This window comes from Mustelus asterias, chromosome 29, assembly GCF_964213995.1.
Source record: "Mustelus asterias chromosome 29, sMusAst1.hap1.1, whole genome shotgun sequence".
Taxonomy (NCBI): domain Eukaryota; kingdom Metazoa; phylum Chordata; class Chondrichthyes; order Carcharhiniformes; family Triakidae; genus Mustelus; species Mustelus asterias.
The window spans coordinates 9,035,007-9,050,378 of NC_135829.1; the positions used below are offsets into that span (position 1 = coordinate 9,035,007).

Consider the following 15,372-nt stretch of genomic DNA (forward strand, 5'->3'; position numbering starts at 1 on the left):
TAGAGACGGGACTAATAACCCAGACACCTAATACTCTGGGGACATGGGTTCAAATCCCAGCAGGGCAGCTGGTAGAATTTGGTTAATCAATCTGGAATATAAGGCTACTCTTAATAATTGTAACCATGAAGCTATCTCCAATCATTGCAAAAACCCATCTGGTTCACTAATGTCCTTGAGGGATGTATTTTCAATAATTGGAATGAAGGTTTTTTTTTTGCCAGGCTAGAATTGTGGAAATCTTGAGGGAGAATGGGCGGCACGGTGGCACAGTGGTTAGCACTGCTGCCTCATAGTGCCAGGGACCTGGGTTCGATTCCAACCTCAGGTGATTGTCTGTGTGGAGTTTGCACATTCTCCCTGTGTCTATGTGGGTTTCCTCTGGGTATCCGGTTTCCTCCCACACTCCAAAGATGTGCAGGTTAGGTGGATTGGCCATGGTAAATTGCCCCTTAGTGTCTAAAAATGTGCAGGTTAGGGGGATTGGCCATGCTAAATTGCCCTTTAGTGTCTGGGGGACTAGTAGGGTAAATACAGGGGGTTGTGGGAATAGGGCTTGGGTGGGATTGTTGTCAAGACAGGCTCTATAATTGGAATGAAGGGTTTTTTGGCCTCCTTCTGCACTGTAGGGATTCTATGATTCCAAATCAAAGTCTGGTCATAATTGATGTAAGAATTCCCCTCAACCAATATGGAAAGCTTTGTTGTGTACAGTGACATTTGATTTACCCATATCCAGGAAGTTTAGGTGTTAATGGATAGACACCGGACTTGGGGAGCACCAAATAAAACCCAAAGTTTATTTACTATGTATCGTTGGTATGTATCGTGGCTTGTTCAACCACGACTATTAAGAGGACTTTAGCCTAGAGACTTCCCTGGAGTGGAATGAAAGAAATCTTAGCCCCTTTTACAGATGCATCATAGAAAGCATCCTTTCTGGATGTATCACAGTTTGGTATGGCTCCGGCTCCGACCAAGATCGTAAGAAACGACAAAGGGTTGTGAACGTAGCCCAGTCCATCACGCAAACCAGCCTCTCATCTGTCGACTCAGTCTACACTTCCTGCTGCCTCGGAAAAGCAGCCAGCATAATCAAAGACCCCACGCACCCCAGACATACTCTCTCCCACCTTCTTCCGTCGGGAAAAGGATCTCGTACCAACCGACTCAAGAACAGGATAAAAGCAAATTACTGCGGATGCTGGAACCTGAAACCAAAAGAGAAAATCTCAGCCGGTCTGGCAGTATCTGTAAGGAGGTAAAAGAGCTGACGTTTCAAGTCAAGATGACCCTTTGTCAAAGCTTCTTCCCTGCTGCCATCAGACTTTTGAATGAACCTACCACATATTAAGCTGATCTTTCTATGCACCCTAGCTATGACTGTAACACTATATTTTCACAGTACCTTCATTGCAGTGTTAATGTAAGCCGACTAATAAATAAACTTTAACTACATTCTGCCCCCTCTCCTTTCCTTCTCCCCTATGTATTCTATGAACGGTATGCTTTGTCTGCATAGCACGCAAGAAACAATACTTTTTTCACTGTATACTAATACATGTGACAATAATAAATCAAATCAAAGCCTTGTGAAGGCGTTACCTTCTAAATTCCATTGTTGGCTGATTAATCACAGTGCTGTGTTCAGAGATGGAATGACCTGCTTCCAAAGTTCCATCCACTGGTACCCATCGCTCCTCAGGAGCACGGTGTCACAGTGGTTAGCACTGCTGCCTCACAGCGCCAGGAACTCGGGTTCAATTCCGGCCTTGGGTCACCGTCTGTGTGGAGTTTGCACATTCTCCCCATGTCTGCGTGGGTTTCCTCCGGGTGCCTCCCACAGTCCAAAGATGTGTGGGTTAGGTGGATTGGCCATGCTAAATTGACCCTTAGTGTCTGGGGGACTAGCTAGGGTAAATGCATGGGGTTAGGGTCTGGGTGGGATTGCGGTCAGTGTAGACTCGATGGGCCAAATGGCCTTCTTCTGCACTGTACAACTATATGTCTATGTCTCCCCACCTCCAATGAGCAGCCATTATAGAATCCTAAAATCCTACAGTGTAGAAGGAGGCCATTCAGCCCATCGAGTCTGCACCGACCACAATCCCACCCAGACCCTATCCCCATAACCCTATGCATTTTACCCTAGCTAGTCTCCCTGACTAAGGGACAATTTAGCATGGCCAATCCACCTAACCTGCACATCTTTGGACTGTGGGGGGAAACCAGAGCACCCGGAGGAAACCCACGCACACACGGGGAGAATGTGCAAACTCCACACAGACAGTGACCCAAGGCGGGAATCGAACCCAGATCCCTGGTGCTGTGAGGCAGCAGTGCTAACCACTGTGCCACCGTGCCGCCCTAATTAGTTGTGCACTAGATGACTAATGCAGGATTGAGCCCCCATATTGCATGGGGTGCAGCACGACTAAATGCGCGGGTGCATTGCCACCATGCACCTGCCCACAGCTCGAACGCAATCGAATGGTGGTTTCATTAATTGCGGATGTGGCAACTGCTCATTTTCTCTGCAAGGCACTATGATCGACATCGAGGCAGGTGAGTCACAAGTCATGCGGGTCACATTCTCAGACACAGCTTCCAGGTAATACCTTCCAGCAACTGCAAGAGTTTCGACTTCAGCTGTGAGACGCATATGCGTCCTCCACAGGGCAGCTCAGCCTAAGCAAGGAATCTTGAGGTCCTAAACAGCCACATACCAGTTTTACTCATCACCACCTATATAATCAAGGTGCTCACATGAGGCATTTTAACAATGATGTTTGCCAGCCATGGTCCTCCTAGGAGGTGATGGCCCAGTGGTATTATTGCTAGACTATTAATCCAGTAACTCAGCTAATGTTCTGGCGGACCTGGGTTCGAATCCCGCCATGGTGGAATTTGAATTCTATTTTAAAAAATCTGGAATTAAGAATCTACTGATGACCGTGGAACCCCATTGTTGATTGTCGGAAAAACCCATCTGGTTCGCTAATGTCCTTTGGGGAAGGAAATGTCTGACCTACATGTGACTCCGGAGCCACAGCAATGTGGTCAACTCTCAACTGCCCTCAGGCAACTAAAGTTCATTTATTTATTAGTCACAAGTAGGCTTACATTAACACTGCGATGAAGTTACTGAGAAAATCTGCTAGTCGCCACACTCCGGCACCTGTTCGGGTACACTGAGGGAGAATTTAGCATAGCCAATGCACCTAACCTGCACATCTTTGGACTGTGGGAGGAAACCGGAGCACCCGGAGGAAACCCACGCAGACATGGGGAGAATGTGCAAACTCCACACAGACAGTGACCCAAGCCGGGAATCGAACCCAGGTCTCTAGAGCTGTGAAGTAGCACTGCTAACCACTGCACTGCCCATGCCGCCCCTGCAGGAGAGGTGGATTGGCCATGCTTAAATTGCCCCTCCATGTCAGGTGGATTAACGGGGTAAATACATAGAGTTACAGGGATAGGGCCTGGGTGGGATTCATAGAACCATAGAACCCCAACAGTGCAGAAGGAGGCCATTTGGTCCATCGAGTCTGCATCGACAACAATCCCCCCAGGCCCTATCCCCGTAACCCCACATACTTAACCTGCTAATCCCCCTGACACTAAGGGGCAATTAAGCATGGCCAAACAATCTAACCTGCACATCTCTGGAGTGTCGGAGCACCCGGAGGAAACCCACGCAGACACAGGGAGAACGTGCAAACTTGACCCAGGCAGTGACCCGAGGCTGGAATTGAACCCGGGTCTCCAGCAATTGTTGGTGGTGCAGGTTAGATGGGCCGAATGGCTTCCTTCTGTACTGTCGGGATTCTATGATTCTAACATCTCACCTGGTTTTATGATTCTAAGATTCATGAATGCATTGCTTTGTTCAAACTGGCTGCTGCATTTCCTATGTTATAATTGGTGAAAACACTTCAAGCATCCTTCATTGAAGGATGAGCAACTTTAAAGTCATGAAAGGCGCTACTTAAATGGAAGTCGCTCGTTTAGGCAGAGTAAGGGGGGAAATGGGGAAGAATGTTTGGGGAGACTCATTTTTCATTCGTTCATGGGATGTGAGCTTCGCTGGCTGGACCAGCAATTATTGGCCATTCTTGAGGGCATTTAAGAGTCAACCACATTGATTTGATTTATTATTGTGACCATGTATTGGTATACAGTGAAAAGTATTGTTTCTTGTGTACTATGAAGCATACCGTTCATAGAGTACATAGGAGAAAAGGAAAGGAGAGGGTGCAGAATGTAGTGTTACAGTTATAGCTAGGGTGTAGAGAAAGATCAATTTAATATAAGGTAGATCCATCCTTATATTAAAAGAAAGTAGGTCAGGGAAGCAATGGCCTAGTGGTATTATCGCTAGACTATTAATCCAGAAACTCAGCCAGTGTTCTGAGGATCCAGGTTCGAATCCCGGCAGATGGTGGAATTTGAATTCAATAAAAAAAAATCCGGAATTTACCAGAGATGAGGGGTGTTGATTATGAGGAGAGACTGAGCAGATTGGGTTTGTACTCGTTGGAATTTAGAAGGCTGAGGGGGGATCTTATAGAGACCTATAAGATAATGAAGGGGCTGGATAGGGTAGAGGTGGAGAGATTCTTTCCACTTAGAAAGGAAGCTAGAACTAGAGGGCACAGCCTCAAAATAAAGGGGGGTCAGTTTAGGACAGAGTTGAGGAGGAACTTCTTCACTCAGAGGGTGGTGAATCTCTGGAATTCTCTGCCCACTGAAGTGGTGGAGGCTACCTCCTTGAATATGTTTAAATCACGGATAGATGGATTTCTGATCGGTAAGGGAATTAGGGGTTATAGGGATCAGGCGGGTAAGTGGAACTGATCCACTTCAGATCAGCCATGATCTTATTGAATGGCGGGGCAGGCTCGAGGGGCTAGATGGCCTACTCCTGCTCCTATTTCTTATGTTCTTAATTAAGAATCTACTGATGACCATGAAACCATTGTCGATTGTTGGAAAAACCCATCTGGTTCACTAATGTCCCTTTAGGGAAGGAAATCTGCCGTCCTTACCTGGAATGGCCTTACATCTGACTCCAGAGCCACAGCAATGTGGTTGACTCTCAACTACTCTCGGACAATTAGGGAATGGGCAATAAATGCTGGCCAGCCAGTGAAGTCCATGTCCCATAAATGAATAAGGCAGGGAAGAGGCTGTGGCTCTGGAGTCATATGTAGGTCAGATCAAGGAAGGATGGCAAATTTCCTTCCCGAAAGGACACAGTGATTAGCACTGCTGCTTCACAGCTTCAGGGACCCGGGTTCAATTCCCGGCTTGGGTCACTGTCTGTGTGAAGTTTGCATGTTCTCCCCGTGTCTGCGTGGGTTTCCTCCGGGTGCTCCGGTTTCCTCCCACATTCTGAAAGACGTGCTGGTTAGGGTGCATTGAGCTGAACAGGCGCGGGACTGTGGCGACTCGGGGAATTTCACAGTAACTTCATTGCAGTGTTAATGTAAACCTTACTTGTGACTAATAAATAAACTTTAACTGTTTAAATTAACTTTAACTTTTTAGTGACCCAGATGGGTACTGGCACAGTTCATCTCCTTTCGCCTGATATAGAAACTATTTTAAATGAAGAAGTTGAAGTATTTTGCCCCCATATGGGGTCCTCCATCAAGCCCAAAATGAGCAAAGTGCATAAAATGGGAGTGGCACGGTGGAACAGTGGTTAGCACTGCTCCCGCAGTGGTTTGCCTCCCACAGTCCAAAGATGTGCAGGTTAGGTTGATTTTGGAGGGCCGACGGGCCTGTTTCCTGTGCTGTACTGTTCTTTGGCCATGCTAAATTGACCCTAGTGTCAGCGGGACTAGCTAGGGTAAATATGAGGGGTTACAGGAATTGGGCCTGGGTGGGATTATGGTCGGTGCAGACTTGATGGGCCAAATGGCCTCCTTCTGCACTGTCGGGATTCTACTTTGGGCTTGCACTTGCTGGAGTTTAGAAGGATGAGCGGGGATCTGATCGAGGTATATAAAATACTAAAAGGGATTGATAAAGTAAATGTAGACTAAATGTTTCCCCTTGTGGGACAATCTCGAACAAGAGAACAAAGAACAAAGAAAATTACAGCACAGGAACAGGCCCTTCGGCCCTCCAAGCCTGCACCGACCAAGAGGTCACAGGTATAGGTTGAGAGGCGGTAGATTTAAAACTGAGATGAGGAGGAACAACTTCTCGCCCCATAGCGCGGTTGAGTCTGAATCATTGAATGGTTTCAAGAAGGAGATAGATATATTTCTAATTTTAAAAGGGGTTAAAGGGATATGGGAACAGGTGGGGAGGTGGATTGGAGACCAGGGAGAGATCAGGCATGATCTGATCGAGCCTGCTCCGCCATTCAAAGGGCTGAATTTGCCTACTTCCGCTCCTAATTCCTATGTTTCCTTGTCATGGGGGGCGTGTTGGAAGGGGGAACGTTATACATACTGCCCTTTGCTGTGTTGATACAAAGTCTTTTGCGAAATGAAGGATTATAATGTATGATATATGAAAGATAAGTGTATAATTAAAAGCATCAGGAACTAAACACATGTTTTGAATCTGGATTCAGACAGGGAATAAGTGGGCAGGCTCTGGATTCCCATCTGCTTCCATCATAATAGATCTGAAGTAGCAACTATTGTTTACATCAGGCACGCATGATCAATACACCACAATTAAATTACATGTTTATCAAAAGTAGGCTAGACTAGCATTAAAAATCGAGTATCAGACATCAGTAACACTGCCGATAATGTGTACTAATAATCATAGAATCCGACAGTGCAGAAGGAGGCCATTCAGCCCATCGAGTCTGCACCGAGCACTATCCCACCCAGGCCCTATCCCCATAACCCCATGCATTTACCCTAGCTGGTCCCCCTGACACTAAGGGGCAACTTAGCATGGCCAATCCGCCTAACCCGTAATCAAAATACATATCCTGTGCGATGATTATTGTTCAAAGGTCCAGTTGAGCGTCTTTCCCAATCATAATGTGTGATAATTACTTGTGCTCTGTTAATTGGAACTACTTAGCAGGGGAAATACATGGGGTTACGGGAATAGGGCCTGGCTGGGATTATGGTCAGTGCAGACTCGATGGGACAAGTGCCCTCCTTCTGCACTGTAAGGATTCTATGATTCTAATTATATTTCTCTTTTAGTTTAGTTTAGGGCAGCACAGTGGTTAGCACTGCTCCCTCCCAGTGCCAGGGACCCGGGTTCAATTCCCAGCTTGGGTCACTGTCTGTGCCGAGTTTGCACGTTCTCCATGTGTGTTTCCTCCGGGTGCTCCGGTTTCCTCCCACAGTCCGAAAGACGTGCTGGTTAGGGTGCATTGGCCATGCTAAATTCTCCCTCAGTGTACCCGAACAAGCACCCAAGTGTGGCGACTAGGGGATTTCCACAGTCACTTCATTGCAGTGTTAATGTAACCCTACTTGTGACACTAATCAATAAATATAGAAGTTAATTTATTAGTGTCACACGTATCCCTATCCCCATAATCCCACACAAATACCATGGCCAATCCACCTAACCTGTACATCTTTGGACACAAAGGGGCAATTTTACATGGTCAATCTACCTAACCTACACATTTTGGGACACCAAGGGGCAATTTAGCATGGCCAATCCACCTAACCCGCACATCTTTGGACTGGAGCACCCGGAGGAAACCCATGTAGACATGGGGAGAACGCACAAACTCCACACAGGCAGCAACCCAAGGCCGGAATTGAACCTGGGTCCCTGGCGCTGTGAGGCAGCAGTGCTAACCCACTGTGCCACCAGTCGTGGTTTAATGAGACACTGCTTTGATCAGATCACTTCCAAAAGTGCAGCATCCAGATTTGGCCACTCAGCTGTGTGAAAGGTATTTCAAAGCACTGGAGGCAGTATGGACAAGAGCTAAATAACTTGGTCCTTTCTTCGGGAGATGGATGTAGGAGGATAGAGTAGAGAAACCTCATCTTGTCAGCCTTGAAAAGAGATAAACGTCAGCAACAAAGTGGCACAAGTAAATCTAGAACATTACGTCAATTCAAACATGACGGGAAAACAGAACCATGGAATGATAATAGCACAGAAAGGTTATTTGGCCCATCATGCTTGTGCTTGCTCTTTGAAAAGCCTTTCTAATTAGTCCCACATCCCTGCTCTTTCCCCACAGCCCTGCAAAGACCATAAGACCATAAGACATAAGAGCAGAATTAGGCCACTCGGCCCATCGAGTCTGCTCCGCCATTCAATCATGGCTGATATTTTTCTCATCCCCATTCTCCTGCCTTCTCCCCATAACCCCGATCCCCTTATTAATCATAATAACCTATCTATCTCTGTTTTAAAGACACTCAATGACCTGACCTCCACAACCTTCTGCAGCAAAGAGTTCCACAGATTCACCAATCTCTGGCTGAAGAAATTCTTCCTCATCTCTGTTTTAAAGGATCGTCCTTTTACCCTGAGGTTGTGCCCTCTGGTTCTAGTTTATCCTCCGAGTGGAAATATCCTCTCCATGTCCACTCTATCCAGGCCTCGCAGTATCCTGTAAGTTTCAATAAGATCCCCCCCTCATCCTTCTAAACTCCAACGAGTACAGACCCAGAGTCCTCAACCGTTCCTCATACGACAAGCTCTTCATTCCAGGGATCATTCTTGTGAACCTCCGCTGGACCCTTTCCAAGACCAGCACATCTTTCCTTAAACATGGGGCCCAAAATTGCTCACAATGTGTGGCAAACCTTTCCCCCTTCAAGTATTTATCCAAATCTCTTTTGAAATTCATTATTGTCTGCTTCCACCACACTATCAGGCAATACATTACAGATTGTAGCAACTTGCTGTGTTACAGGGGAGGCGATTGTGGTACTATGCTAGACTATTAATTCAGAAACTCAGCTAATGTTCTGGGGACCCGGGTTTGAACCCTGCCACGGCAGATGGTGGAATTTTTTTAAAATCTGGAATTAAGAATCGACTGATGACCATTGTTGATTGTTGGAAAAACCTATCTGGTTCACTAATGTCCTTTAGGGAAAAAAATCTGTTGTCCTTACCCGGTCTGGCCTACATGTGACTCCAGAGCCACAGCAATGTGGTTGACTCTCAAATGACCTGGGACTTGGCCGAGTGAGAAACTCAGTTCAAAGGCAACTTCAGAAAGAATCTTCCCAATGGTGGGGGAGTCCAGAACTACATAAGAACATAAGAAATAGGAGCAGGAGTAGGCCATCTAGCCCCTCGAGCCTGCCCCGCCATTCAATAAGATCATGGCTGATCTGATAGTGGTTTAGTTCCACTTACCCGCCCGCTCCCCATAACCCTTAATTCCCTTATTGATCAGAAATCTATCTACCTGTGACTTAAACATATTTAACGAGGTAGCCTCCACTGCTTCAATGGGCAGAGAATTCCAGAGATTCACTACCCTCTGAGAGAAGAAGTTCCTCCTCAACTCTGTCCTAAACTGACTCCCCCTTATTTTGAGGCTGTGTCCTCTAGTTCTTGTAGACTAGACGTCATAGTTTGAGGATAAGGGGTAAATCTTTTAGAACTGAGGTGAGGAGAAATTTCTTCACCCAGAGGGTGGTGAATGTGTGGAATTCACTACCACAGAATGTGGTTGAGGCCAAAATATTGTCTGATTTCAAGGAGAAATTAGATATAGCTCTTGGGGCTAAAGGGATCAAGGGATATGGGGGGAAGTGGGCGATCAGGATATTGAGTTTGGTGATCAGCATGGGACGGCACGGTGGCACAGTGGTTAGCACTGCTGCCTCACAGCACCAGGGACCCGGGTTCGATTCCCGGCTTGGGTCACTGTCTGTGTGGGAATTTGCACATTCTCCCCATGTCAGCATGGGTTTCCTCCGGGTGCTCCGGTTTCCTCCCACAGTCTGAAAGACGTGCTGGTTAGGTGCATTGACCATGCTAAATTCTCCCTCAGTGTATCCAAACAGGCGCCGGAGTGTGGCGACTAGGGGATTTTCACAGTGACTTAATTGCAGTGTTAATGTAAGCCTACTTGTCATAGAGTCATAGAGGTTTACAGCATGGAAACAGGCCCTTCGGCCCAACTTGTCCATGCCGCCCTTTTTTTAAAAAATCCGTAAGCTAATCCCAATTGCCCATATCCCTCTATACCCATCGTACCCATGTAACTAAATGCTTTTTAAAAGACAAAATTGTAGCTTCCCTCAAAACTGGCAGCTTGTTCCAGACACTCACCACCTTTGTGTGAAAACATTGCCCCTCTGGGACACTTTTGTATCTCTCCCCTCTCATCTCAAACCTATCCCCTCTCGTTCTAGATTCCTCTACATAAAGTAGCCATGATCAAATTAAATGGTGGAGCAGGCTTGAAGGGCCGAATGGCCTACTCCTGCTTCTAGTTTCTATGTTTCTAACTTGGAATGGGCAATAAATGATGGCACAGCCAGCAGTATCCAGGTCCCACAAATGAATTAAAAAAACAATTGCTCCTTTAGCACAGATGCCAGGAAACACTTCACACTAAGAGTACTCAACGCTTGGGAGCCGACCTCCAGGTAAGTTGTGGCAATGAAACCTCGAGATGATTCCTTTTTTTTTTAAATAGTTGAATTGGGAGTGTAGGATGTTTTTAGATGGATGAACTGACTTACCCACCTCATCTGTATTTATCTCACGATCTCGCCTTAACATAGCAAACAATTTCCTGTGATTGCCATTTCCAGTCAGAACGCATTTAAGTTTTTTTCCAGCGAGCAATCAAAGGAAATTTTCCAGCCGCATTTACAATGTCACGAAAACAGACACTAGAGAAAATCTCCCTTCCCCCGCAACGCTCCTTCAATTTTCCTCATTGTGGCAGCAATTTTGGAAGAGAGGGAAGAGAAAAAACATAACATGTCACACTTTGAGGGTGGGTGGCACAGTGGTTAGCACTGCTGCCTCACAGCGCCAGGGACCCGGGTTTGATTCCCAGCTTGGATCACTGTCTGTGTGGAGTTTGCACGTTCTCCCCGTGTCTGCGTGGGTTTCCTCTGGGTGCTCCTGTTTTCTCCCACGCTCCAAAGATGTGCAGGGGAGGTGGATTGGCCATGCTAAATTGCCCATTAGTATCCAAGATGTGCAGGTTAGGTGGATTGGCCATGCTAAATGACCCCTTAGTGTCCATAGGAATTTAAAGCAGACATATGCACAGTGGCACAGTGGTTAGCACTGCTGTGTCACAGTGCCAGGAACCCGGGTTCGATTCCTGGCTTGGGTCACTGTCTATGCAGAGTTTGCACATTTTGATTTGATTCATTATTGTCACATGTATTAACATACAGTGAAAAGTATTGTTTTTTGTGCGCTATACAGACAAAGCATACCGTTCATAGAGAAGGAAAGGAGAGGGTGCAGAATGTAGTGTTACAGTCATAGCTAGGGTGTGGAGAAAGATGAACTTTATGCGAGGTAGGTCCATTCACAAATCTGATGGCAGCAGGGAAGAAGCTGTTCTTGAGTCAGTTGGTACGCGTTCTCCCCCTGTCTGCGTGGGTTTCCTCCGGGTGCTCTGGTTTCCTTCCACAGTCCAAACAAAGACGCGTTGGTTAAGTTGATTAGCTGTTGTGAAATTGACCCATTTGATCTTCAGGTACACTTAACTGCCTCATCATTTCACCAAATTTCATTTTGAATAATAGTAAAGGTTTTTTATCTTAGAATCATAGAATCCCTAAAGTGCAGAAGGAGGCCATTCGGCCCATCAGGTCTGCACCGACCACAATCCCACCCAGGCCCCATCCCCATAACCCCATGCATTTACCCTAGCTAGTCCCCCTGACACTAAGGGGCAACTTAGCATGGCCAATCCACCTAACCCGCACATCTTTGGACTGTGAGAGGAAACCGGAGCACCCGGAGGAATCCCATGCAGACATGGGGAGAACATGCAAACTCCACAAAAGCAATGACCCAAGCCGGGAATCAAACCCAGGTCCGTGGCGCTGTTTCTTGCACTCTTGGTCAGAGCAGGAGCCATGACAAGTTATGATACATCTGGAAAGGATGATTTCTATAGTGCATCTGTAAAAATTGGTGGAAGTTATAGTGGACATGCAAATTTCCTGAGAAAGTAGAGGCGTTGGTAAGCTTTCTTAACTATAGCGTTGGCATGGAGGGACCAGGTTGTTGGTAATTTCGGCACCTAAGAACTTGAAGCTCTCGACCATTTCCACTTCATCCCATAAGTGACCATGGCTGCTATGGGGATTGAACCCACGCCACTGGTGTCATTCCACATCATACTCTATCCATCTATTCAACTGAGCTAATCGGGGTCCCACTCTAAATTGGGTTACTATTCAAAACATGTAGTGTGTCAAGATACATTGGAAGAGAAGACTAATTCGCCCCTTCAAGGCTGTTTTGTCCATTCAATGAAATCAATAAGGAATAAGGATCCATTCAATGAGGAAATTTGGCATGTCCGCTATGACTCTCACCAACTTTTACAGATGCCCCATAGAAAGCATTCTTTCTAGTTGTATCACAGCTTGGTATGGCTCCTGCTCTGCGCCCAAGACCACAAGGAACGACAAAAGGTCGTGAATGTAGCCCAATCCATCACGCAAACCAACCTCCCATCCATTGACTCTGTCTACACTTCCCACTGCCTCGGAAAAGCAGCCAGCATAATTAAAGACCCCACGCACCCCGGACATTCTCTCTGGAGCTGTGAAGCAGCAGTGCTAACCACTGTGCTACCGTGCCGCCCTATGGATGGGAGGCTGGTTTGCGTGATTGATTGGGCTACATTCACGACCTTTTATAGTTTCTTACGGTCTTGGGCAGGGCAGGAGCCATACCAAGCTGTGATACAACCAGAAAGAATGCTTTCTATGGTGCAGCTGCAAACTTGGTAAGAGTTGTAGCTGACATGCCAAATTTCCTAGCTGCTCGAACTAGCTGCTCATTATGTAGCCTTGTAGGTTCCAGCAATTCAGAAACAGATCCAGGTAGCTTTTAAATGAGTTGAGTTTTTTAGCCTCAACCACCAACTTAGGCAGTGAATTCCAGACACCCACTACCCTCTGCATGGAAAAGCTTTTCCTCATGTCATCTCTAATTCTTTGATCAATCACCTTCAATCTATGCCCCCTCATAACTGAATCCTCAACTAGCGGAAACAAGTCGTTCCTGTCAAGGCCTCCCGTAATTTGCAGCACATATAGGAAAATGGGAAACACATAGCCTAGTGGTATTATCGCTAGACTATTAATCTAGAAACTCAGCTAATGTTCTGGGGACACGGGTTCGAATCCGCTGGTGGAATTTGAATTCAATTTTTAAAAATCTGGAATTAAGAATCTGATGACCATGAAACCATTGTCGGAAAAACCCATCTGGTTCACTAATGTCCTTTAGGGAAGGAAATCTGCCGTCCTTACCTGGTCTGGCCTACATGTGACTCCAGAGCCACAGCAATGTGGTTTATTCTCAAATGACTGGGAAATGGCCGAGCGAGACATTCAGTTCAAAGGCAACTTCAGAAAGAATATTCTCAATGGTGGGGGAGTCCAGAACTAGGAGTTATAGTTTGAGGATAAGAGATCTTTTAGAACTGATGACCATAAAACCATTGTCGGAAAATCCCATCTGGTTCACTAATGTCCTTTAGGGAAGGAAATCTGCCGTCCTTACCCGGTCTGGCCTACATGTGACTCCAGAGCCACAGCAATGTGGTTGACTCTCAACTGCCCTCGGGCAACTAGGGATGGATAATAAATGCTGGGCCAGCCAGCGATGCCCATGTCCCATGAATGAATAAAAAAAATGAAATGAGAATTGGAACAATACAGAGAAGATTAGCAAGGATGACACTCAAATTCCTGATGCATTCCTCATTTTTTCGGAACCGATTCTGGGAGTGGCTTAACTCTTCTTCAGGGATTAGGTGCAACATGCTGAGGGTTAATTTACATTTGTGTAAAAATGAAGCATATCTGAAACAAAAAACAAATTAGGTGTTGCCCTTCATATTGGCAAGAGGAACCACCAGTGAGGATCTTCCCAACAGTTCCAGCTGAAGACTGAAACACGGCAATTCATCTATTAAAGATTAGTCATAAATTCATAAGATATAGGAGCAGAATTAGGCCATTCGGCCCATCGAGTCTCCTCTGCCATTTGGTCACGGTTGATATGTTATGGCCTGGTTATGAACATTATGATGTGGAGATGCCGGCGTTGGACTGGGGTAAACACAGTAAGAAGTTTAACAACACCAGGTTAAAGTCCAACAGGTTTATTTGGTAGCAAAAGCCACACAAGCTTTCGAGGCTCTGAGCCCTGAGGGAGGGCTCAGAGCCTCGAAAGCTTGTGTGGCTTTTGCTACCAAATAAACCTGTTGGACTTTAACCTGGTGTTGTTAAACTTCTTACTGTATGAACATTATGACCAGATAATGTTTGTTTCTAAGGCGTTAGTTGAGGGATAAATGTTGGCCAAAGCCAAAAGCGTGGTCTCCCCAAAATATACTACCAAAACCATGAGACCTTAAGATATAGTAACAGAATTCGGCCATTCGGGTCTGCTCCGCAATTCGGTCATAGCTGATATGCTTCTCTTCCCCATTTTCCTGCCTTCTTTACATATATATAAAGTTGTTATATAGAATCTACAGTGTAGAAGGAGGTCTTTTGGCCCATCAAGGCTACACCATCTAAAATCCCACCCTATCCCCATAACCCCACATATTTACCCTCCTAATCCCCCTGACACTAAGGGGCAATTTGGCATGGCCAATCAACCTAATCTGCACATCTTTGGACTGTGGGAGGAAACCGGAGCACCCGGAGGAAACCCACGCAGACACGGAGAAAATGTGCAAACTCCGCACAGACAGTGACCCGAGGCCGGGAATTGAACCCGGCTCCCTGGCGCTATGAAGCAGCAGTGCTAACCACCGTGCCACCCTTCTCCCCATAACCCTTCAACCCATAACCAATTAAAAATCTGTCTAACTCCTCCTGAAAGTTACTCACTGTCCCAGCATCCACCGCACTTTGGGGTAGCGAATTCCACAGATTCACAACCCTCATTGTAAAGCTTGTATCCATATGTTTAGTTGCTGTGGGTTTGGCCAAATCTGTGTAATTTATCAGAGAATAAATTCAAATTCATATATAAAAACATTAGATCATCCCTTCACCTCCTCTTGCTTAGTTTGCCCTCCCCGAATACATCACCTCACAATTTTCCGGATTGAATTCCATTTGCCACTTCCCTGCCCACTCAAGCCAATCACTGATATCACCTAGAATCCACAGCTATCCTCTTTCACTCTCAACTAAACGGCCAATTTAACCCACGCAGCAA

The 15,372-nt window shown here is 46.1% G+C and overlaps 1 pseudogene; it reads left to right on the forward strand.

Moving 5' to 3' along the window:
- Positions 1 to 13,830: 13,830 nt before the first annotated feature.
- LOC144480620 (U6 spliceosomal RNA) lies at positions 13,831 to 13,903 on the forward strand (annotated as a pseudogene).
- The last annotated feature ends 1,469 nt before the right edge of the window (positions 13,904 to 15,372 follow it).